The sequence below is a fragment of the Salvelinus sp. IW2-2015 genome, linkage group LG1 (genome assembly GCF_002910315.2).
Source record: "Salvelinus sp. IW2-2015 linkage group LG1, ASM291031v2, whole genome shotgun sequence".
Taxonomy (NCBI): Eukaryota; Metazoa; Chordata; class Actinopteri; order Salmoniformes; family Salmonidae; genus Salvelinus; species Salvelinus sp. IW2-2015.
Genome location: NC_036838.1, coordinates 37,876,232 through 37,900,421, shown reverse-complemented (window position 1 = coordinate 37,900,421; position 24,190 = coordinate 37,876,232). Strand labels below are relative to the sequence as shown.

Here is a 24,190-nt window from a genome sequence, read left to right as displayed (position 1 = left end):
TAGTATGTCTATATTGACGCTCCAAGATGGCGTAGCAGTGTAGACGTGTATTTTTTAGTGCTCTCGTGCACATTGTATTTTTTCGTACTTCTTGTATATATTTATTATTTTTTTTCTATCTCTTTTCGATTTTCAATTKGATTATACCTTCCGGTAACCTACCTCACCCAATGTGGTACGGAATCGCTATCATTTTTTATCTTTGGAACACATTCACGAACCCCCAGTAGCTAACCAGCTACAAGCTACCAGCTACAAGCTACTTAGCCATTTTTAACCGATGCTAGCAGCTTTTACCGTTGGAACTGTGGAACACATTCAAGAACCCCCAGTAGCTAACCAGCTACAAGCTACCAGCTACAAGCTACTTAGCCATTTTACGATGCTAGCAGCTTTTACTTCGCACAGACACCAGCCCTGTTATTAGCCTGGATATTACTCACCAATTTAACAGCATCGGACTGTCTCTCGACAACAACGCCGGATTCCTGCCGTAATCCCTGAGCCACTACTTCTGATCCTCCAGCTAGCCTGCAGCTAACGCAGCTAGCACAGCTAGTGCCACTGCTACGAAGCTAGCATCAGTTAGCAAACACAATTCTACAATCACAACCCTCTCTCGCCATCCGGCCTGGATTCTCTGTCGACACGACCACATCTGGTCTGCAGACGATTACCCCATCCGCCTGTACCCTCAACCGGCCTCCGTCTGAGCAGACCCCCTTCGTCTGAGCAGACTCACCCCCCCGGCTACTAACTAAACACCGCGTGCTAGCTTAGCGCGACTTCCCTGCTCCATCTACGGCGCCCCCTGGACACTATGATCACCTGGCTACATAGCTGATGCCTACCGGACTGTCCATTAATTTACGGTACTCCATTCTGTTTACTTGTGTTTTATCTGTCGCTCTGTGTTTTAACTCAGGCTCTGTGTGTAGTTAATCCGACCCTCTCTGCCTAGTCGTCGCCATTTTTACCTGCTGTTGCTGTGTTAGCTGACTAGCTGCTGTTATCTCACCTGTTGTTTAGCTAGCCTCCCAATAAAGACCTGCAATCACTTTATGCCTTACTGTATGTCTCTGCCAAATATCAATATCCTCTGTTATACTGTTGTTCAGGCTATTATCATAGTTATCATTGTTTTGGTTTGCAATGGACCCCGTAGTTCCCATCTCCGTACCTCTGATACCCCCTTCGTCCCACTCCCACACATGCGGTGACCTCACCCATTGAGACCAGCATGTCCGAGATACAACCTCTCTTATCATCACCCAGTGCCTGGGCTTGCCTCCGCTGTACCCGTGCCCCACCATACCCGTCTGCACATTATGCCCAGAATCTATCTTACCACGGCCATAAATCTGCTCCTTTTATTCCTTGTCTCCAACGCTCTAGGCGACCAGTTTTGATAGCCTTTAGCCGCACCCTCATCCTACTACTCCTCTGTTCCTCGGGTGATGTGGAGGTTAACCCAGGCCCTGCATGTTCCCCACACCCTCATTTGTTGACTTCTGTGATCGAAAAAGCCTTGGCCTCATGCATGTCAACATCAGAAGCCTCCTCCCTAAGTTTGTCTTACTCACCGCTTTAGCACACTCTGCCAACCCTGATGTCCTTGCCGTGTCTGATCCTGGCTTAGGAAGGCCACCAAAAATTCTGAGATTTCCATACCCAACTATAACACTTCCGTCAAGATAGAACTGCCAAAGGGGGAGGAGTTGCAATCTACTGCAGAGATAGCCTGCAAAGTTCTTTCATACTTTCCAGGTCTATGCCCAAACGTTCGACTTCTATTTAAAAATTAATCTCTCCAGAAATAAGTCTCTCACTGTTGCCGCCTGCTACCGACCCCCCTCAGCTCCCAGCTGTCCCTGGACACCATCTGTGAATTGATCGCTCCCCATCTAGCTTCAGAGTTTGTTCTGTTAGGTGACCTAAACTGGATATGCTTAACACCCCCGCAGTCCTACAATCTAAGCTAGATGCCCTCAATCTCACACAAATCATCAAGGAACCTACCAGGTACAACCCTAATCCGTCAGCATGGGCACCCTAATAGACATATTCCTGACCAACCTGCCCTCCAAATACACCGCTGCTGTCTCAATCAAGATCTCAGCGATCACTGCTCATTGCCTGTATCCGCTGCGGTCCGCGGTCAAACGACCACCCCTCATCACTATCAAACGCTCCCTAAAACACTTCTGCGAGCAGGCCTTTCTAATCGACCTGGCCCGGGTACCCTGGATGGATATTGACCTCATCCCGTCAGTTGAGGATGCCTGGTCATTCTTTAAAAGTTACTTCCTCACCATATTAGACAAGCATGCTCCGTTCAAAAAATGCAAACTAAGAACAGATATAGCCCTTGGTTCACTCCAGACCTGACTCCCTCGACCAGCACAAAAACATCCTGTGGCGAACTGCAATAGCATCGAAGAGCCCACGCGATATGCAACTGTTCAGGGAAGTCAGGAACCAATACACGCAGTCAGTCAGGAAAGCAAAGGCCAGCTTTTTCAAGCAGAAATTTGCATCCTGTAGCTCTAACTCCAAAAAGTTCTGGATACTGTAAAGTCCATGGAGAACAAGAGCACCTCCTCCCAGCTCCCACTGACTGAGGCTAGGTAACACGGTCACCACCGATAAATCCGTGATGATCGAAGACTTCAACAAGCATTTCTCAATGGCTGGCCATGCCTTCCTCCTGGCGACTCCAACCTTGGCCAACAGCCCCCCCACCCCCCCCCCCGCTGCTACTCGCCCAAGCCTCCGCAGTTCTCCTTTACCCAAATCCAGATAGCAGATGTTCTGAAAGAGCTGGAAAACCTGGACCCATACAAATCAGCTGGGCTTGACAATCTGGACCCCCTATTTCTGAAACTGTCCGCCGCCATTGTCGCACCCCCTATTACCAGCCTGTTCAACCTCTCCTTCGTATCATCTGAGATCCTCAAGGATTGGAAAGCTGCCGCGGTCATCCCCCTCTTCAAAGGGGAAACACCCTGGACCCAAACTGTTACAGACCTATATCCATCCTGCCCTGCCATCTAAGGTCTTCGAAAGCCAAGTCAACAAACAGATCACTGACCATCTCGAATCCCACCGTACCTTCTCCGCTGTGCAATCCGGTTTCCGAGCCGGTCACGGGTGCACTTCAGCCACGCTCAAGGTACTAAATGATATCATAACCGCATCGATAAAAAGACAGTACTGTGCTGCCGTCTTCATCGACCTGGCCAAGGCTTTCGACTCTGTCAATCACCATATTCTTATCGGCAGACTCAGTAGCCTCGGTTTTTCTAATGACTGCCTTGCCTGGTTCACCAACTACTTTGCAGACAGAGTTCAGTGCGTCAAATTGGAAGGCATGCTGTCCGGTCTCTGGCAGTCTCTATGGGGGTACCACAGGGTTCAATCTCGGGCCGACTCTTTTCTCTGTATATATCAATGATGTTGCTCTTGCTGCGGGCGATTCCCTGATCCACCTCTACGCAGACGACACCATTCTGTATACTTCTGGCCCTTCTTTGGACACTGTGATAACCAACCTCCAAACGAGCTTCAATGCCATTCAACACTCCTTCCGTGGCCTCCAACTGCTCTAAACGCTAGTAAAACCAAATGCATGCTCTTCAACCGTTCGCTGCCTGCACCCGCACGCCACCTTGCATCACCACCCTGACGGTTCTGACCTAGAATATGTGGACATCTATAAGTACCTAGGTGTCTGGCTAGACTGCAAACTCTCCTTCCAGACTCATATCACACATCTCCAATCCAAAATCAGATCTAGAGTCGGCTTTCTATTTCGCAACAGAGCCTCCTTCACTCACGCCGCCAAACTTACCCTAGTGAAACTGACTATCCTACCGATCCTCGACTTCGGCGATGTCATCTACAAAATGGCTTCCAATACTCTACTCAGCAAACTGGATGCAGTTTATCACATGCCATCCGTTTTGTTACTAAAGCACCTTATTCGACCCACCACTGCGACCTGTATGCCCTTGTCGGCTGGCCCTCGCTACATGTTCGCCGTCAGACCCACTGGCTCCAGGTCATCTACAAGCTATGCTAGGTAAAGTGCCGCCTTATCTCAGTTCACTGGTCACGATGGCTACACCCACCCGTAGCACGCGCTCTAGCAGGTGTATCTCACTGATCATCCCTAAAGCCAAAACCTCATTTGGACGCCTTTCCTTCCAGTTCTCTGCTGCCTGCGACTGGAACGAATTGCAAAAATCTCTGAAGTTGGAGACTTTTATCTCCCTCAACAACTTTAAACATCTGCTATCCGAGCAGCTAACCGATCGCTGCAGCTGTACATAGTCCATCGATATAGCCCACCCATTACCTACCTCACCCCCCCCATACTGCTTTTATTTCCTTTTCTGCTTTTTTTGCACACCAGTATCTCTACTTGCACATGACCATCTGATGATTTACCACTCCAGTGTTAATCTGCTAAATTGTAATTATCTGATTTATTGCCTACCTCCTCATGCCTTTTGCACACATTGTATATAGATTCTCTTTTTTTCTACCATGTTATTGACTTGTTTATTGTTTACTCCATGTGTAACTCTGTGTTGTTGTCTGTTCACACTGCTATGCTTTATCTTGGCCAGGTCGCAGTTGCAAATGAGAACTTGTTCTCAACTAGCCTACCTGGTTAAATAAAGGTAAAATAAAWAAAWAWATATATATATACAGTGTTGTAATGATATGCAAATAGTTAAAGTACAAAAGGGAAAATAAATAAACATCTCTCTCTCTCGTTAATACTTGACATAAGTCTGGATGCCTCCATGAACTCCTCCAGGGACAGCTCACCTGACAGACACACACACCTTATTGATAGGCACATAGACCATATCTACATGAAAGTCATGAAAAGTAAACACTGTGGCACTAATACAATGTGGAACCTGTACATTGAGGCGAGGAATCTTACCATCTCCATTGATGTCGATCTTGTCAAACACCATGTTGGTAAAGTCCTCGGCTGACTTCTCATACTTTACTTCATTGATGGCACGGATGGACTAGTATGGAAGCAGGATACTCACAAAAAAATTAAACACCTTTTTACAAAAAGGCTCCAAAACATTTATCAATGGCTAACAGGTTCATATGTACTGTATATGGCAACATGTATGTCTTTAACATTATATAATATACTCTAGTCTAGTTAAAATAGTTGTGCTAAAGACGGAGGCTTGCTCGGCTGGTGCTKGCACATGTGCAGATCAAATGCACCGCTAGAACGCCGATTAAGGTGTTTACATGTTCTAATAATTCTGAAGATTGCTCAGAAAACCAGCTGTTTTAATCGGCCTATGCTTACTTCAATTTTTATCTTACGCCGATTAAGATCAGCAGAGTAAGGTGTTGACATGACTATTGCAAAATCTGCCTATTGCCATAATCAGTTTAATATCAAATTATTTGTGTGCATGTCAACATACTCAATGTGTCAGTTGAGTGTGGCTCCTTACATCCATACATTTTTGGGGATTGTGAATGGATTTTCCCTAATATWTTCTGATATCCATAGAACACAGGTATTGTCACCTGTATGTGTCCAAGGAATGTACTCAAGCATTGGCAAGATGGTGATCCCTGGATTTCCTTTCAGGTGGGATATACCTGGGCAGAGTCCATCGGAGGGAACTGGTTCAAACAGACGCCTCCTTGACAGGCTGGGGAGCAGTATTGTGGGGGAGGGCGGCCAGTGGGACATGGAGCCCCAGCTGGTCCAAACTCCACATTAACATGCTGGAGTTGAGATCAGTTCAACAAACTCTGTTCAACTTTCTCCCACAACTGGGGGACAAACATTGTGCTGGATCAGACAGACAGCACCACAGTGGTAGAGTACATAAACCACCAAGGGGTTCTGGGTTCCATCCACCTCCACCAGATGGCACATACCCTTCTGTTGTGTCTACAGAATCTGGCCTCACTAAGAGTTGTACACCTCCCAGGGATTCTGAACACATTACGGTGGACATACTGTCCAAGGAAGGCCCTCCGGAAGGGGAGTGGCGACTACATCCCAGAATAGTGAGTTGCATGTGGGGAATCTTTGGGGATGCGGAGGTGGATCTGTTTGGCTCAGAGAGGAACCCACAGTGCCCCCTCTGGTTCTTGATATCCAACCCCCCCCGGACCACTCAGTCTAGAAGCCTTTGCCCACGAGTGGCTGAGAAAGAGGCTATATGCCTTCCCCCCTGATCCCGCTGATTCCAGCAACTTTGGACAGAATCAGGGAAGCGAGCCACATGGTCCTTCTGATTGCCCCGAGATGGCCGAGACGCCACAAGATCAGCACAATACTGTCACTCCTAGCGGGAACAGCATTGGAACTACCTCGGAGGCCGGGCCTATTGTCACAGGCGGAGGGCACATTGTGGCATCCGAATCCCTCCGCCTGCAGCTGTGGGCCTGGCTGCTGAACAGCGAAAATGGTCTAGTTTAGATCTTAAGCCCTCTGTTGTTAACATCTTACAGAGTGCCAGAGCCCCCTCCACCACGTCAACCTATGACACGAGGTGACGTGTTCTGCCAGCGGTGTGCGGAGCAGGGGGTTGCACCAGAATCTTGCGGCATAAGATCTTTGTTCCAGTTCTTTAGGTCTTTGTTCGATACTGGCAGGGCTGCATATACATAAGGTATATGTAGCAGCCATTTCAGCATGTCATGATGAAGAGCAGGATGGGCCGCTTGGCAGCCACCCACTCATGGCCGGGTTTCTTAAGGGAGTCCGTTGATTACACCCCTCAAGAGCACCCTCAGTTCCCAAATGTGATTTGAATCTGGTTCTTGGAGTACTATCCAGACCTCCCTTCCAACCAATAGACTTGAAACATCTCTCTCTTAAGACAGCGTTTCTGGTGGCCATCGCCTCTACCAAGAGGGTTGGCGAGCTCCATGCTTTGCCTGTTAGTAATGAATGTTATCATTTAGGGCCGGGTAAGGCGAGCATTACCCTGCGGCCTAATCCCGCCTTCCTACCAAAGGTCCTGCGAACAGGGAAATGGTGCCAACAGCCTTATCCACCTCCATGCCTTCTGGGGCTCATGTTGATGTACGCACTCTGTGTCCTGTGAGATCCCTAAACGAGTACGTGGAGCAGACTCAGGTGATCCATTACTCTGATCAGCTGTTTGTGTGCTTTGGAGATACAGGGAAAGCCTCTCTCAAAGTGGATTGTAGACAATATCCTTCAAGTTGTAGTTTTGAAAACCGTTGCTATAGTTCAGGTATTGCATTACCTGTAATCAGCTTTTGAAATAACAATAACAAAACTATTAACTCGCTAGCCAGCTTGCATGCTCTCTGTTTTCCCACTCTGCTCTCCAACTTAAGCCACCCTCCCGTTAGTTCCTTGAACCAACATTTCTTAGCACTACCATAACATACTTGATTGATTACATATGTCCTGAGACCTAAACTAAGTAAGAGATTGTTTACTGTGTCATGATACTGAGAATCAAACTGAATAATAGCACAATTTTGCCACATAAATTACCCCTTTCTTTTCTATAGGTGTGTTGGATGCTGCACTGGACTGAATCAAGGAGCTAGAGCCCCAAGTCCAACAGCTCTCTGTTCACCATCACCAGCTCCAAAGATTCTGTGCACCCAATGAGGACGTCAGGTTCTATACCCGGTTCCACTCAGAGGTCTTGATGGTGTTCTGGGAGTCCATTGCCCCCTCTGCCTRCAGGTTAATCTAGGCCCAGAAGGCTGGAATGGGAAGTGCAACACCAAGCCCCAACAGAAAGCTCCCACTCATTGACAAGTTTTTTCTTTACTGCTGTCGAGTAGCAGCTGGGCTGAAGGAGAAGGTGTTGGCGTACATCTTTGGTGTGTGTCCCTACAGTGAGCTACGTTAAAATAACCTGGACCAACTACCTATATCTTGTCTTGGGCTCTGTGTCCAGGAAGCAGGTGCAGGCTACCATGCCTGACAAGTTCAAGGTGTTCTGTTCAGAGGTCAGAGTTATCATGGACTGCCCAGAGCTGAGATGTGCCAACCTCTCCTCTCTGACATTACAGTCGGAGACTTTTTCATCTTACAAAAACCACACCACCTTCATTAAGGGCCTGATTTGGATTGCACCAAGCTTTTCACTGGATCCATCTCTGATCAGGAGATCACGTGTCTCTCTGGAATCCTCAAGCTGTTTGAGCCTGGTGATGGATGCACGGCAGACAAGGGGTACATCATAGATAGGATGCTGTCAGATGTGGGGGCAACACTCATCCTTCCCTCAATCAAAAGAGCAACTGCTAACATGGAAGGACACCGAGTGAACGCAAGCCATTTCACGTCTGGGAGTGCTAGTGGAAAGAGCCATTAGGAGGGTGAAGAGGTACCATATCTGGGACATGATTCTCCCAATCATTCTGGCAGGCTCTGTCAATCAACTGTGGACGAACGGCTGCTTAATGAACTACCAGGGCCCTCTGGATCTCAAGGGTGATAAGCAAGTGTGAAAACATGATCAAGCAAGGCAAGGCACAATACAAATCAATGATTGATTTAAGTTCAATTAATTAGGTCATTATAAATAACGGCTTTATACCTACGTGTACATATGTTTTTTTGTGTGATTATTATAAATTGATCTATTAGACAAGATATGAATTTGGGATAATTTGTATATTGGATATGTATTGATAAATCTTTTTTATGAATAAGATGGGTGTTTTGGGATTTATTGTTTGCATAATGCATTAATCTATTAGAGAACATCCTTTCTTAAATTTGAAGATTTTAATTTATTCTATTGCAATGTTGCTTACATTTACATTTGAGTCATTTAGCAGATGCTCTTATCCAGAGTGACTTCCAGTAGTGAGTGCATACATTTCCGTACTTTCACGTCGTACTGGTCCCCTGTGGGAATCAAACCCACAATCCTAGCATTGCAAATGTCATGTTCAACCAACTGAGCCACACGGGATAGACAAACAACATCACACAATTAATTAATTAAAACAATTTACTCTACATACAATTTTGATTAGTTAAATACATTACATGTACATTGCCTTGGGCAACAATGTTACAGTGGCCTGCCAAGTGGGATTGGCTCACCTGCTACACTACATCTTAAAGTACACATCCATGTAGGTGTAGAAGTAGTAAAGTTTCTCTCATCTCTGCTATCAAAGCATCATCTCTCAACTCTCTCTACTGTAATATCACTTCTAGTGCTTGTAACAAAGTCGCATCAATCTAAACTGGTTACAGCCAGTTGGCCCTGGACTTGCCAGTGATATTTGTGGCTGTGATTGAGCTTGGCCGGGCCATTGACAAAGTTAATGTGCTTCGCATCAGTTACACTCAACATCAGGGCACTTGATCTCGGCAAGCCCGAAGGGTGGTGCTGCAGAAGGGTCATAAACTTTCCCATCAGGGCATGCCCCAAGATGGGGTGCATCTGGGTTCACAACGAAACCACGAGGTTTGACCGAGACATTAAACAATTCAGAGTAGTTCTATAGAACCTCTGGCTCAAGCCCCTTTCTCATAGTTTCGTTTTGCCGCTCACCTTTAAGCATTCTCATGGCTAGGCCATGGCGAGATGACAGCCCACGCACGTGGCATGCCTCACTAAACCGGGTAGCAGTCACACGTGGTTTCATAATTTCTTCCATAGTGGACGGGCACACTGCTCGACTGTGCCATTCTCAATAGCAGATGACAATGATGGTGACACCTTTAAGCTCTCCATGTGGTAAAACTGAGTGCAAGTAGGGACAAAGTTTAAATTACCGTTTCTTTTACTGGGAGTTGGGGGAAAGCAGGAGCAATTGAATGCTTTAGAATCTCTGGTGACAGTAAGGGGACACTGACATGACAGCACTGGACCAAATTTAGAGAGTCAACCAGAGTCATTTCTTCCAATCCATGCAACACCTTGGCAATGGCAGGCTGTGGTCTCATGCTCCTCAAACTTGGTCCAGCAGACAGCACTGTCATGTCAGGAAGGGTCCCTGAAACACAAAAAAATAAGCATAGACAAGAAATGAATGTTAGCCAAGATTGTAAAACTTTAGCTCAATAAATTTAAACACGAGTGAAGGCAACGTGTGAGCGTAATGGGGACAGCCTGGGGATGCCAACTTGTTTAAAGACAATTGTAACTCACCAGGGATTGCTTGGTAAAGAGTGGATTTTATGCCACTCCTGCCTGATGTCCTTGGCTTCCTCACAAGCATTTCATCAGTGGGCTCTGGTCAAAAAAAATATAAAGAAAGATTCAGGATGAATGTAGAATGACGTGCAGTAATATGAGTTTACAAAAATGCTAAATGTGTCTTCTCTATGACAATATGAAAAATGATCTCAATTTCAAAACTTGGCCTGTGCCACGACTGCAGTACCCCTGTGCAAGGCAATGGTGGCGGCACGGTCTTCAACCCCATTGTGGTGTATTGTGCAGTCTGGAAGAGTAGAGGCACCAGATTGCACAAAGCTCTCCCAGCTGCACATGAACAGAAGTGGTTTACGATGACGGGTTCCTTGGGTGCTTGCAATGTAGTGAAAAAAATGTATCACATAGTTGTTCAAGAACAGTGTATGACATCTGCAGCAGCAAGGTCATGGTTCCTTCTCTTCAATTCTCACATTAAAACGGAACTGACCAACTGTAATAAAAGTTTACTATACTACATTTTAATGTTATCCAGCTTCAGATCAGTAATAACAAAGTAACTAGGCCTACTGCATGTCCAGGGACATGAGAACTGACACGAGTTTGATTATTTTGAACATATGAACAAAATACAGGTAAACTGCATCCGCAGCAACACTAAGCACTACTGTTTATAATGGGGCTCCTCATTCTTCCTCATTGACCTGTGACACCTTGCCCTTACTACCACTGCCTCCTGGTCTACTATGTTTGACACTGCACATTAACAAGAACAGAGCAAGAAAGAAGAATGTTGACAATCAATTGATGTATACTAGTAAGTTACCATTGCTACTCTTAACGTTACTGAGATTTGTCTAGCTAGAAACAAATAATAGATTACAGTGGCTGGACAAATAGTTAACGTTAATCAGTTAGCTAGCTAATAAGTGTGACAAATATAGAGGCCTTGCAGTTGACGTATGACGCCTCCTGGTGGCCATGTTGCATTAATTCTTCTGACAAATACAGCCGTGTGGATACCCCAAAACTACACGATAACAGCAAAATTGTTTTAATTCTATCTATCGGTCATTTTCCGTGGAGTATTTGGCTGCTCTAACAAGGCAGGAAAGACAACGGGGTAAAAATATGTTTACAGATTCCCCCCAATCATGAAACACCATAGGTGATATGAGAAGACTCAAGAACTGTCAGAAAAGAAGAAGAAACAAGTTTGCCAGTCAAGACCTGAACCCAGACAGCTGTCAGTACAGGGTCTGCTACGATCATTTCATCACTGGTAAGTCAAGTCTGATCGAGTTTGAGTTTAGCTGTTATGCTAACCAGGTGTTGACAACAGTAAATTAACCAACATTTGCATGTGTCACGAGATTATATATATTTTTTACCATAGAAATGGATTGCATGCCTATCATCGCATGTGCAGACAAATGTAAGGCTACTATTCCTAATGTGATGAGTACATTGGATAGTGATAGTTTAGGCTATTAATAAGCACGTAATGGCATAAGCTATATCAGGGATGTTTCTTTGCTTTGCACAGGAAAAATGTGGCCTTTGATAAACATTTAATGCAAATCTACTACACTTTATATGACCGGAGACATTAACAGATGCTTTCTTTTAATACGATAGTAGCCTAGGCCTACTCTACTGACACTGACAACAGATCAATAAAAACAACCTTCCCTTGAACGCAACCAATCTAGGCTGAAAAGTGGACCTGGCTAGAAGGGATCCAGTTTGTGTTAAATTAAGATCAAAAGTCTTTCTGGGGGTGCATTTTAGCTAACCCTAACCCTTTTCCGAACCTAATTCTCCTAACCAGCAAAGTTAATTCTCCTAACCTGCTGTGTAAATTCTACTGCTACGAAATGTCAAATATTACTTAATTTGACAAAAGCTGGATCCCTTCTAGCCATGACCATGAAAATGGGAGACGCAAATTGTACAATATGACATCCATACAGCCTGGAGGACATTATTGTCCAAAAAACTCCAGTGGTTATCATATATTCACATAATAACCAAATGAGAATTTGTTGAACATTTTATTCATAAGAGGGAAAATATATGGACATAGGACAAAGGCCTCAATGGGATAGGACAACCTGCTGTGTTGACTATTGGTTGTTCCAGCCCAACAATAGATTTCATCTTTATATGACACTAAAACACCTGAATTAATTAAACACAACCAAACACTTAAGTGCCCTGATGGTACAGGTGACCTGAAGAAGTGATATTTAACATCAGGAGTGCTTTTCATTTGTTTATGTACTACTGTAGGTTCACCAGCTGACCTATCAAGACACCCATGTCGACTGGAATCCCACTGTGAAAATGAGCAATGCTACAGAAGCATCAGCTTCTACTTCTACTACTTCATCCTTTTCCAGAAATGAAAAGGAGGCATCCCTCAGTTTTACAAGATGGTTGTCATATGCTGTGCTTTGGACTATCTGAATGATTATGTTGTGCCATTTGAGTGCAGCACCTTGTCGTCATGACAAAGGTGCCCTCTTAAACCGTATATATAAAATGTAATTTGGAACGTGTGAACAACTATTGTTTATGATATGGTAAACATACTGTACTGTAAATTGGCTATATTGTTGTATGGGTGAAATTAAAAGTATGTTGTAATCTCTGCTTTGCCTATCCTCATTGAATAAAAAGTAGTTTTCATAGCCCAACTATTTTATTTATTTTACAATTTAAACACATTTAGCATAGACAATGTAATTGTTGTGGTAGTCTTAGGCAAACCATCTTCATTATCACCGCCAAGTGCCACTCAGACCTGGTAGAAATGTATCTGACATTGAACTTGGTGGTAGTAGTTGCGTTTATGTTTTAAGATAATGATCCCATAATTTCCTGCTTCCAGATATTTCACCACCTAGATTACAAGGGTTGGATTTGCACTGAACTATTTCATGTCAGCACAAGGCATGTACAAAATCCAGTATATTAATTTGCCCCAAATACATTGTCTACTGGTATTGTTTTTACAGGGTTGGCCTGCTCCAGTTGTAATAGGTTTATACATTGTGTGTGACTTTTAAACTGTATTTTTGTTCACAAAATATGCTTACACAGGTACACTTATAATCCATGGTATACAAGGATGTACCCTTATTCTCTCGGGACAGTCATTGGGACCTCTTCATCTGCAGACAGGGTTTTACATCTCTCTGTATCTGAGGACAGAAAACATCACAAAGAAACAGGCTACATTATACTCTACTTAGAAAACACGGAATATTATGTTGCTATATATCTCTGTCCTTATAGTTTTTCTCGCTAGGGACTGTAACTGGAGAATATTTTCAAAATGTCCTCCCACAAAGGTACCTGCCCTATCCAGAGTAGCCTACTCTCCCTTCTCCGACACCTGGAACTGCTAGCGAATCCTTTCACCCTCTTCCATTGGCTGTTACTGTTAGCTAGGTATCTAGCCACAAATGCATTTAGAGTTACAACGATAAATACTCAAGATAGCTGGCTAACTAGATAATATGAAGTTAGCAAGCTGGTGATATTTAATTAACTATACAGTGTGTAAGGTTAGCTAACTAGACGAACATTACATAGCAGCTAATTTTAGTTAGCCTGAGGCAGCACACTAAGTTTCTGTATAGCTAGCAAGCTAGCTAGTTAATAATACATTTTTTTTTAAATAATTTTCTAAATATATTTACTTACTAGAATAGGTTCTCCCACTGCCTCCGTTTTCTGGGTCCTTAGAAAAATGAATTACTATAATGGTAAATGTTTCCACATTTTCCAGTGTTAGCAAAACCCTGCCAGCCATGTGAACAGTTGAAGGGCTTCCAACAGACTGACTTTGGTCTTCCAACATGGCGTCTGATGCAGTTGCTAGGTGATTTGTGATGCAAAAGCAAGCCCTCTAATAAGTAACGTTAGCTCTAACCAATTTGGTAATGTCTTAGCTACTGTTAGCTTGCTAGCTAAGTTGGCTAGTTAGCTCAACTGGTCGCTTCAAGTACTAACTTACATTGATAGTTGAATATATATTGTTTGTGGAAGAACTTGTATCCTTATCAAGTTTAGATCTCTTCATCTGGGAATGTTCGTAAACGATATTAGCCACATCACTCATGGCAAATTGAGCAGTGACTGGGTAAACTCGATGTTCGAATTTCGAGACTACAGACGACAACCGGATATCGTCATACACCCCTTGGCGTGGGAGGACGTTTTCTATTGGGGGCGTGAAAAAAAGCCTCTGGATGTTGGCGGGAACTGAAACGCGCTGTCGTACACGTCAATCCAGAGCATCCCAAACATGCTCAATGGGTGACATGTCTGGTGAGTATGCAGGCCATGGAAGAACTGGGACATTTTCAGCTTACAGGAATTGTGTACAGATCCTTGCGGGATTCATCAGTGAAGAGAACACTTCTTCAGTGTGCCAGTGGCCACTGGCCATCGAAGGTGAGCAGATCCTGGTGATGACAACGAGCATGCAGATGAGCTTCTCTGATACGGTTTCTGACAGTTTGTGCAGAAATTCTTTAGTTGTGAAAATCCACATTTTCATCAGTTGTCCGATGGCTGGACTCAGATGATCCCGCTGTTGCCAGATCCGGAGGTCCGGGCTAGCGTGGTTACATGTGGTCTGCGGTTGTGAGGCCGGTTTGGACGTATTGCAAAATTCTCTAAAACTACTTTGGAGGCGGCTTATGGTACAGAAATTAACATGAAATTCTCTGGCAACAGCTCTAGTGGACATTGCTGCAGTCAGCATGCCAATTGCATGCTCCCTCAAAACTTGAGACATTCGTGGCATTGTGTTGTGTGACAAAACAAATGCCTGTGTAAACAGAGGATAAGCTACCCCAGGGCCAGTCTTAGCCTGGGGCTAAGATAGCCTGGGGATAAGAACAATGCAGTGTGAAAAGGCCTTTTGGGAATGGGAATGTGGGAACTGCCAAATGAGATCTGTTTCGACCAACCTGGTCTCAGAGGATTTCGTATTATTCTGTAAGTAAATCTGAGACACACCATAAAATGTTACGTTCCATATAGTATGCACACATTTTTAGATTTACAGATGTACATCACCAATTTCGTATGATATGTTACAAATAACAATTCGTAATATATATTACGAATTTGCAAAACGTACAATATGTTACGAATTTTAGCCAGGTAGGTAACGTTAGCTAGATGGCTAACGTTAGCTAGGCTAGGACTTAGGGTTAACGTTAGGGGAAGCAGCTAAAAAGTACTAAATTCTAAAGTTGTCCAAACTCACAACCTTTGGGTTGCTAGACATTCGTGTTATATGCCCACTCATCCACCCCGACCAACAACCCTACTTGAATTTTTGAATTAAAATTAAGTAACCATCTGTTTAATGTAACCATACCAAATGTAACATAATGGTTTTATGTTTACTAGTCTAGGAGACCAGGCTATTTAAACACACTGCCCAAATGTCACAATGACAGAGCATCAAGGGGTTGTATAAGGTCTTGTATGCCACATTTTAATATCAGTTATAACAATTAATATTCTTATCACTCATGATATAAACGTTTAACTTTGTTAGTCTATACAGGGCAGCTTTAGGCTATACTGCATGTTTATTGTGAGGCCAATGCATAGCAGCTCCTCCACATGACTGGGTTGCTGGCAGGGATGCCGATGTGCCGGTGCTTGTGGTCCGTCTCCCTGGAGAAGCGGTAGCCGCAGGTGGGCTTCGCCACTGTGTAAAAGGGTATCAGGGAGTTCGAGCCCACGTTGAGCTGAGGCAGGGGCTCCGGGCTGCAGCGGGGACCACTGAATGGTTTGGTGGCATGGCCTGGGTGGGTCATGGGGGGCAGCAGAGCCCTCCCATGCTGTCGTTGCCGCCAGGAGAAGACCAGGAGCTCCATCTGCTTAACCACCACTCAGCTCCTGCTGGCGTTGACAGGCACCAGGGTCTTCAGTGGGTTCCTCAGAACCTGAGAGGATCAAAGGCACAACTATTTTTTTTAAATAGCTACATATCCAGTATGGATTTATATTGATTATATTGATCAGAATGTGGGGAGGGTATGGCTATCCTAATATATTTCAGGATATGATCCATTATTGCTGTGAAATGCTGATAAGAATGTAGTTAAGATACAGTACATTTGACATTTTAGATATGGGTGTCCAACTGTTGACAGACAACATTAGTCTTCTACATAATACAGAATACGTCAGTGAGACGACTGACCAGCCCAGTATTTCAGTAAGCCTTAAAGTGTTTGTGTTATTGGTCTGTCTCCCCCACAAATCCCCCTCTCAAGATCCTCTCATTCAGCCCTAAGTGAACAATTCAGCTGTAAGTCTACAACAGTTGTTGAGTTACCTGAGACCTCTTTAAGGCTCCTCCATCTGGTGTCAGCTCCATCACGGTGGGAGAAAGTGGCTGAACGGTGACTGGACTGAGCAGAGACCGTGATGGGCGTCTAGCCTCAACTTCCCATTCTTTTTCCCCCCACAAACAGAGACTGCCTCCTGGTGGCCCTGCATATAGCTAATGAGGCCTCAGAGTCAACCTCCAAAGGACTTGTTGATAATCAGTAAGAATGCAGAAGTCATCATGCCATATCACAAACTCCCTTTCGTCATCACAGATAGGGATGTATTGTGTTATGACCAATATAAACAGGCTTTATAGGTGCAGGAAATTTCAACCATAACACAGAGATTTTAATAATGTCTGGTGTTCATATAATTGATTATTTCAATGAATTCCCCTTAACTGTACCCAGAAGATTCTATAAGATCTGACGTCCACAAAGACCATTACTCACAATTGTCAAACTATACTGTACTGCAATCTGTCAGAATCTGATTTATAGAATATGACTTTATTATAGGCATAAATCTGTCATATTGTTTGGCTTTGTTTTGTTTCTGGGAACATGTCCTTTGCATTGAGCAGTGGAGGAAAAAGTGCTAAATTAACAGTAAAGTAAAGTACAGAAAAAAACTACTTCAGTAGTACTTCAAAGTAATTTTAATTAGTTACTTTACACCACTAGGATTAAGTAATTCAAAGTATGTCCAGAAACATTCAAGGCACTCTTGACATGCACTGCTGCTGGCGCTGCAGCTGATCCAGTGTTTCATGTCTTCCTGGATAGACTACACATAGCTGTGCTCTCAGAGCTGGGGGAGCATGGGTAGAGCCTTCCAGCACATTCTAAAAAATGTCTCAGCATCGGTCGACATGGTGACTTCCCATTGCGGACATAGAAACAGGACTTACCAGTCCAGTACTTGTCTCCAAGACAACCATAAGAAGGTGCTGCAGACAGTCCCTACTAATTGACTGCACTGTCTCTCTCACAAGAGAGATTAAGTTTACCTAGAGGGCCAAAAATATATATAATGTGTTTCTGCACATTCCTGAGATTCTCAGGAGTCTTGCAAGTAGGGTTGCAAAGGGGGGGTATTTTACAGGAAACATTCCAAGTTTACTAGTAAACTACCAGAACTTTGGTAACGCTCAAGGTTTTTGGGGAATTTTATCAGATGACATCTAGAGGCCTATTTGGGTACTTCAGATTATCACAGGTGTCTGTAATTTTCTCTGGCGCTCTGTGTGGCCTCATCATATGTCATATATATACACAATAATCAAATAAGATGGTTTTAAAATAAACAATATAATGATAAAGCTGTAAAACATTATCCTAAATATAAACCATCAACTTAATAAATACCATTGGTGTTTAATAGAAGGGTTTCAGCATGAATGCCATTATTGGGCTCCTGAGTGGCGCAGCGGTCTAAGGCACTGCATCTCAGTGCTAGAGACGTCACTATAGACCATGGTTCGATTCCAGGCTGTATCACAACCGGCCGTGATTGGGAGTCCCATGGGGTGGCCCAGCGTCGTTAGGGTTTGGCCGGGGTAGGCAGTCATTGTAAATAAGAATTTGTTCTTAAGTGACTTGCCTGGTTAAATGAAATTGATTGGATGCTTTTTTCATTAATTAGGCTATTATATCTTGAACCATATAATCTATCCACTTGAAACTCATGGTCAAAATATACAGATACAAAAAATGAATACTATACACTAATACATTTTTTAAAAGTTATTCAAGTATGAATTACCAAAGTTGTCATATATTACAGTACCTGTTATTTACTCAAATTACTGAAGATTCTGGTAACACTGGTAAATTACCGGTAGCTTTGTAACCCTACTTACAAGTGATCAGGCAACATCCTATTGGTTGTAAATTCATAAATTGATGTTCAGAATTCATACCCATGTGTGTCTCTAGACACTGATAATCTACTTTACCCGTTTTCATATACATGTGTTTGTGCATTAGTCTGCTTACCTGGGCCACATGTCTCTGCAGTCTTAGGTACAGTAATTGCCATAATGGGATTTATGGAAATAACCAAACAATCAAACAATGTTACCGATTCACTGGACTGAATGTAATCTATTTTGGTTTATGTCCGCCTGTCTGTCGGTCTGTCTGTGTGTCTGTTTACCTGTCTACTTGCCTGTCTGCCTGATCTAAACATGGGAAGTGGGAGACCCTCTGGTGGAATGGTATAGCCCCCCCTATACTTAACTGGCGGACCGCGGACCAGATCTGGACCCAGGACAGGGTCAATACGGACCCTTGTTCTGACCGGACATTCCATAGTGGTTGCTACTAGCCAGCCAGCACCTAAGGTGTCTTATTACATTCATGGTCCTTTGATTCTCTACAGTCCTATCCCTATTTTTCAATTATTCTACAATGTATGTTCTTAACCCTGGGAAACATGGGCCTGGGCTCATAGGAATATTGGTATTCACAGTACTCCACCAATTATCCAGTTATCAACTCAATACTTCTTCTATTCCCCATTTTTAAACATAAATGCAATGTAATTTAAGGGTAAATACAATTCAAATATTTTTTGACAGCACCCCTTTTGATTTGAACAAAACATTCCATATATGCAGTATTTGCCGACTGTACAGGTGACAGTGACTTAAAGTGAGATAAAGGTGCTCAAAGTTGACCCACTTTGCATACCTTACCATGAGACAACCATGTCTTAATCACTGGAAAAGATAAATGGTTGAGATGTATATCATTTAAAAGCTTACACACAGGGTTCTCAAACTATTTGATAATAATAAAAAATAAAAAAAGCAATTCTTTCACATTTTTTCACCACGTAAATMATCWAAAAACGCGTAACACCAATTTGTTTCATATGCACATATTTTGTAGCTTAGTGCCTATTTTACATCATCTAAGTTTTTTTTTTGTGCCCGCCCTTGGTTGAGACACAACACGCCCTTGAATACAGGGTGGGTGTCATGTTTTGGCTGATAAATTAACTAAAATGGAAATAAAATTGAAAATTCAACTTTCAAATGGTACCACAAAATGGTTGGAGGTTCACACATCAGAGAATGTTTACTTGAATGGGAATTTAAACTGATATCAAACCGTTTATCTTTTCCAGTGACTGTCACGACTCCCACCGAAGGTGGCTCCCCTGCCTGTTCGGGCGGCACTCGGCGGTCGTCGTCGCCGGTCTACTAGCCGCCACCGATCCCCTTTTCCTTTTCTGTTTGTTTGGTCTTATTGGTTGCACCTGTCTCTTATTTTGTTTCTTGATTCATGTCTATTTAAGCCTGTTAGGCCCGCCTATTTTTGTGCGGGATTGTTTTTCTGTTAGTCAGGTTGTGCGTGTTGTGTTCCTGTCCGTTTGCGCCCTGTGTTGGGTTGGACTATTCTCTGACGATTTTTCGCCTGTTCTTTTGGGCGTTCGTTTTGGGAATCCTAATAAAGTTGGTTTCCCCCAGTATCCTCTGCTCTCTGAATTTGACTCTGCACCCACCACTCCAGGCGATTGTGACAGAATCCCGCACCTTAAATGGAGTCAGCAGGAGCAGCGGCACCTCCTCTCCGATCCATGGAGGAGCGAGTCCTCCATCATACGGCCATTCTCCACCGTATAGGGTCGGCAATGGACCAAATGATGGAGAGGGTGGACCGATGGGAGAGGAGTGGCCTCCCTACCTCACCCCCAGCTCCTCTTCCGCCAGCACCACTTACCCCTCCTACGGCATCCGGTGCTCTGCGTCTGGCGCTCCCCAGGGAGTACGATGGAACGGCGGCTGGGTGCCAGGGGTTCTTACTACAGCTGGAGCTGTACCTGGRTACCATTCGTCCGACTCCCTCGGGGGAGGAGAGCGTGAGCGTCCTCGTCTCCTGTCTGACGGGTCGAGCCCTGGAGTGGGCCAACGCAGTGTGGAATGGCCCAGACTCTGCGAGGGATCACTACCCCGAGTTCACCCGCCGGTTCCGGGCCGTGTTCGACCACCCACCGGAAGGCCGAGCAGCAGGTGAACGGCTGTTTCACCTGCGACAGGAGATGAGGAGCGCGCAGAACTTTGCGCTGGAGTTCCGGACAGAACGGGCCCTGTTGGTTCCACCTCCAGGCCCTCCCGCTCCAATCCCCATGGAGCTAGGGGGGGCCGCATCGAGGGGGACCGGAGGAGGGGGCTCCTCCTGCACCAGGTGTGGTCGGAGAGGACACACTGCCGATCGGTGCTGGAGGAGCTCGTCTGGGAGTCGGGATGGCAGGCAGAGCACTCCTCGTTCACCCCAGGTGAGTCAGCACCAGACTCACCCAGAGCTTCCTGTTGGTCATATGTTCCTACTAATTTATTTCTCTGAGTTTTCTCCCTCTCTACAGCATAAGGCGCTAGTCGATTCAGGCGCAGCTGGGAACTTTATGGATCGTGGGCTCACGTTAAGGCTAGGGATTCCCCTCGTGTCGCTAAACCAACCCTTCCCCGTGCACTCCTTAGATAGCCGACCATTAGGGTCAGGGCTGGTCTGGGAGGCCACGGTTCCACTGGAAATGGTAACGCAGGGGGATCATAAGGAGCGGATTAGTCTCTTCCTTATTGATTCACCTGCATTTCCAGTGGTGCTGGGGATTCCCTGGCTGGCTAATCACAATCCTGAGATTTCATGGAYACAGGGGGKTCTCRGAGGGTGGTCAGAGGAGTMTTCAGGTAGGTGCAMAGGAGTTTCCATCGGTGCGACGACGGTGGAGAGTCCAGACCAGGTTTCCACTGTGCGCATTCCCTCTGAATATGCCGATTTGGCTATCGCCTTCTGTAAGAAGAGGGCGACCCAATTACCACCTCATCGACGAGGGGATTGCGCGATAAACCTCCTGGTAAACACTGCACTTCCCAGGAGTCACGTGTACCCGTTGTCCCAGGAGGAGACAGTGGCTATGGAGACATATGTCACTGAATCTCTGGGACAGGGGTACATTCGGCCCTCCACGTCACCCGTCTCCTCGAGCTTCTTTTAAGTGAAGAAAAAGGAGGGAGGTCTGCGTCCGTGCATTGATTATAGAGTTCTAAATTCCATCACAGTGGGGTTTAGTTACCCGCTACCTCTCATCGCCACGGCGGTGGAATCATTTCACGGAGTGCGTTTTTTCACAAAACTGGACCTTAGGAATGCGTATAATTTGGTGCTTATCCGGGAGGGAGATGAGTGGAAGACCGCGTTTAGTACCACATCTGGCCATTATGAGTACCTCGTCATGCCGTATGGGTTGAAGAATGCTCCAGCCGTTTTCCAATCTTTCGTAGACGAGATTCTCAGAGACCTGCACGGGCAGGGTGTGGTGGTGTATATCGATGATATACTGATCTACTCTGCCACACGAGCCGCGCACGTGTCTCTGGTGCGTAGGGTACTTGAGCGACTGCTGGAGCATGACCTGTACGTCAAGGCTGAGAAATGTGTGTTCTCCAAACAAGCCGTTTCCTTCCTGGGTTATCGCATTTCCACCTCTGGGGTGGTGATGGAGTGTGGCCACGTTACAGCCGTGCGTAATTGGCCAACTCCGACCACGGTAAAGGTGCAGCGGTTTTTAGGGTTTGCCAATTACTACCGGAGGTTTATCCGGGGTTTTGGTCAGGTGGCTGCTCCCATTACCTCACTGCTGAAGGGGGGGCCGGCGCGCTTGTGCTGGTCAGCGGAGGCGGGCAGAGCCTTCAGTCGCCTGAAGGAGCTGTTCACCGACGCTCCCGTGCTGGCTCATCCGGACCCCTCTTTGGCGTTCATAGTGGAGGTGGACGCGTCCGAGGCTGGGGTGGGAGCCGTCCTATCACAGCGCTCGGGCACGCCACCGAAGCTCCACCCATGCGCTTTCTTCTCGAGGAAGCTCGGTCCGGCGGAGCGGAACTATGACGTGGGGGACCGGGAGTTGTTAGCTGTGGTCAAGGCTCTGAAGGTGTGGAGACATTGGCTTGAGGGGGCCAAGCACCCTTTCCTCATCTGGACTGACCATCGTAATCTCGAGTATATCCGGGCAGCGAGGAGATTGAATCCGCGTCAGGCCAGGTGGGCCATGTTTTGTTTACCCGATTTCGTTTCAAGATCTCCTATAGGTCAGGCTCCCTTAATACGAAGGCCGACGCGCTGTCCCGTCTCTATGACACCGAGGAGCGGTCCATCGATCCTACTCCCATCCTTCCAGCTTCATGTCTGGTAGCACCGGTGGTATGGGAGGTGGACGRGGAGGTCGAGCAGGCGTTACGGTTGGAACCTGCACCCCCCCAGTGTCCAGCGGGTGTTCAGTACGTGCCGTTTGGTGTCCGTGATCGTTTGATTCGATGGGCCCATACACTACCCTCTTCGGGTCATCCTGGTATCGAGAGGACAGTGCAGAGTCTTAGGGGGAGGTACTGGTGGCCCTCTTTGGTCAAGGACGTGAGGTTTTATGTCTCCTCCTGCTCGGTGTGCGCTCAGAGCAAGGCTCCTTGACACCTGCCTAGAGGGAAGTTACAGCCCCTCCCCGTTCCACAACGGCCGTGGTCACATTTGTCGGTGGATTTTCTCYCCGACCTTCCCCCGTCTCAGGGAAACACCACGATCCTGGTCCTGCCGTCTCATCCCGTTGCCCGGTCTCCCTACGGCCCTACAGACTGCGGAGGCTCTGTTTACCCATGTCTTCCAGCACTACGGGGTGCCTGAGGACATCGTTTCTGATCGGGGTCCCCAGTTCACGTCCAGATTTTGGAGGGCGTTCATGGAACGGCTGGGGGTCTCGATCAGCCTGACCTCGGGTTTTCACCCTGAGAGTAATGGGCAGGTGGAGAGAGTGAACCAGGATGTGGGTAGGTTTCTGCGGTCGTATTGCCGGGACGGGCCTGGTGAATGGGCGAGGTACGTCCCATGGGCGGAGGTGGCTCAGAATTCCCTCCGCCACTCCTCCACTAACATGTCAAAGTTCCAGTGCGTGTTGGGCTACCAGCCGGTCCTGGCTCCATGGCATCAGAGCCAGACCGAAGCTCCTGCGGTGGAGGAATGGGTGCAGCGCTCGAAGGACACCTGGAGAGCCGTCCAGAAATCATTGAAACTAGTGGCTAGTGGCAGAAGAGGAAGAGGAGCGCTGACCAGCACCGCAGTCAGGCCCCCGTGTTCGCACCGGGGGACCGGGTCTGGCTCTCGACCCGAAAACTGCCCCTCCGCCTGCCCTGCCGGAAGCTGGGGCCGCAGTGTGTGGTGCCATTTAAAGTCCTGAGGAGGATAAACGAGGTGTGTTATAGGTTACAGCTTCCTCCTTACTATCGTATTAACCCCTCGTTTCATGTGTCTCTCCTTAGGCCGGTGGTGGCTGGTCCCCTGCAGGAAGGAGGTCCCTCCGCCCKCTCTGGACATCGAGGGGTCCCCGGCGTACACTGTACGTTCTATTCTGGACTCTAGACGCCGGGTGAGGAGCCTACAGTACCTCGTGGACTGGGAGGGGTACGGTCCGGAGGAGAGGTGCTGGGTACCGGTGGAGGGACATTTTGGACCCATCACTACTGAGGGACTTCCACCGCCTCCACCCGGATCGCCCTGCGCCTCGCCCCCCGGGTCGCCCTCGAGGCCGGTGGCGGTGTGCTGCGGGAGCCGCGCGTCAGGGGGGGGTACTGTCACGACCCCCACCGAAGGTGG

At 46.2% G+C, this 24,190-nt stretch overlaps 1 long non-coding RNA gene across 1 annotated transcript; it reads right to left on the bottom strand.

Moving 5' to 3' along the window:
• Positions 1–4,688: 4,688 nt before the first annotated feature.
• LOC111966961 (uncharacterized) lies at positions 4,689–14,435 on the bottom strand. The gene is made up of 5 exons (XR_002877697.3): positions 13,887–14,435; positions 13,277–13,381; positions 10,170–10,253; positions 4,958–10,014; positions 4,689–4,836 (listed from the first exon to the last, which is right to left on the bottom strand). It is a non-coding gene; the product is annotated as an uncharacterized lncRNA (long non-coding RNA).
• Positions 14,436–24,190: the final 9,755 nt, after the last annotated feature.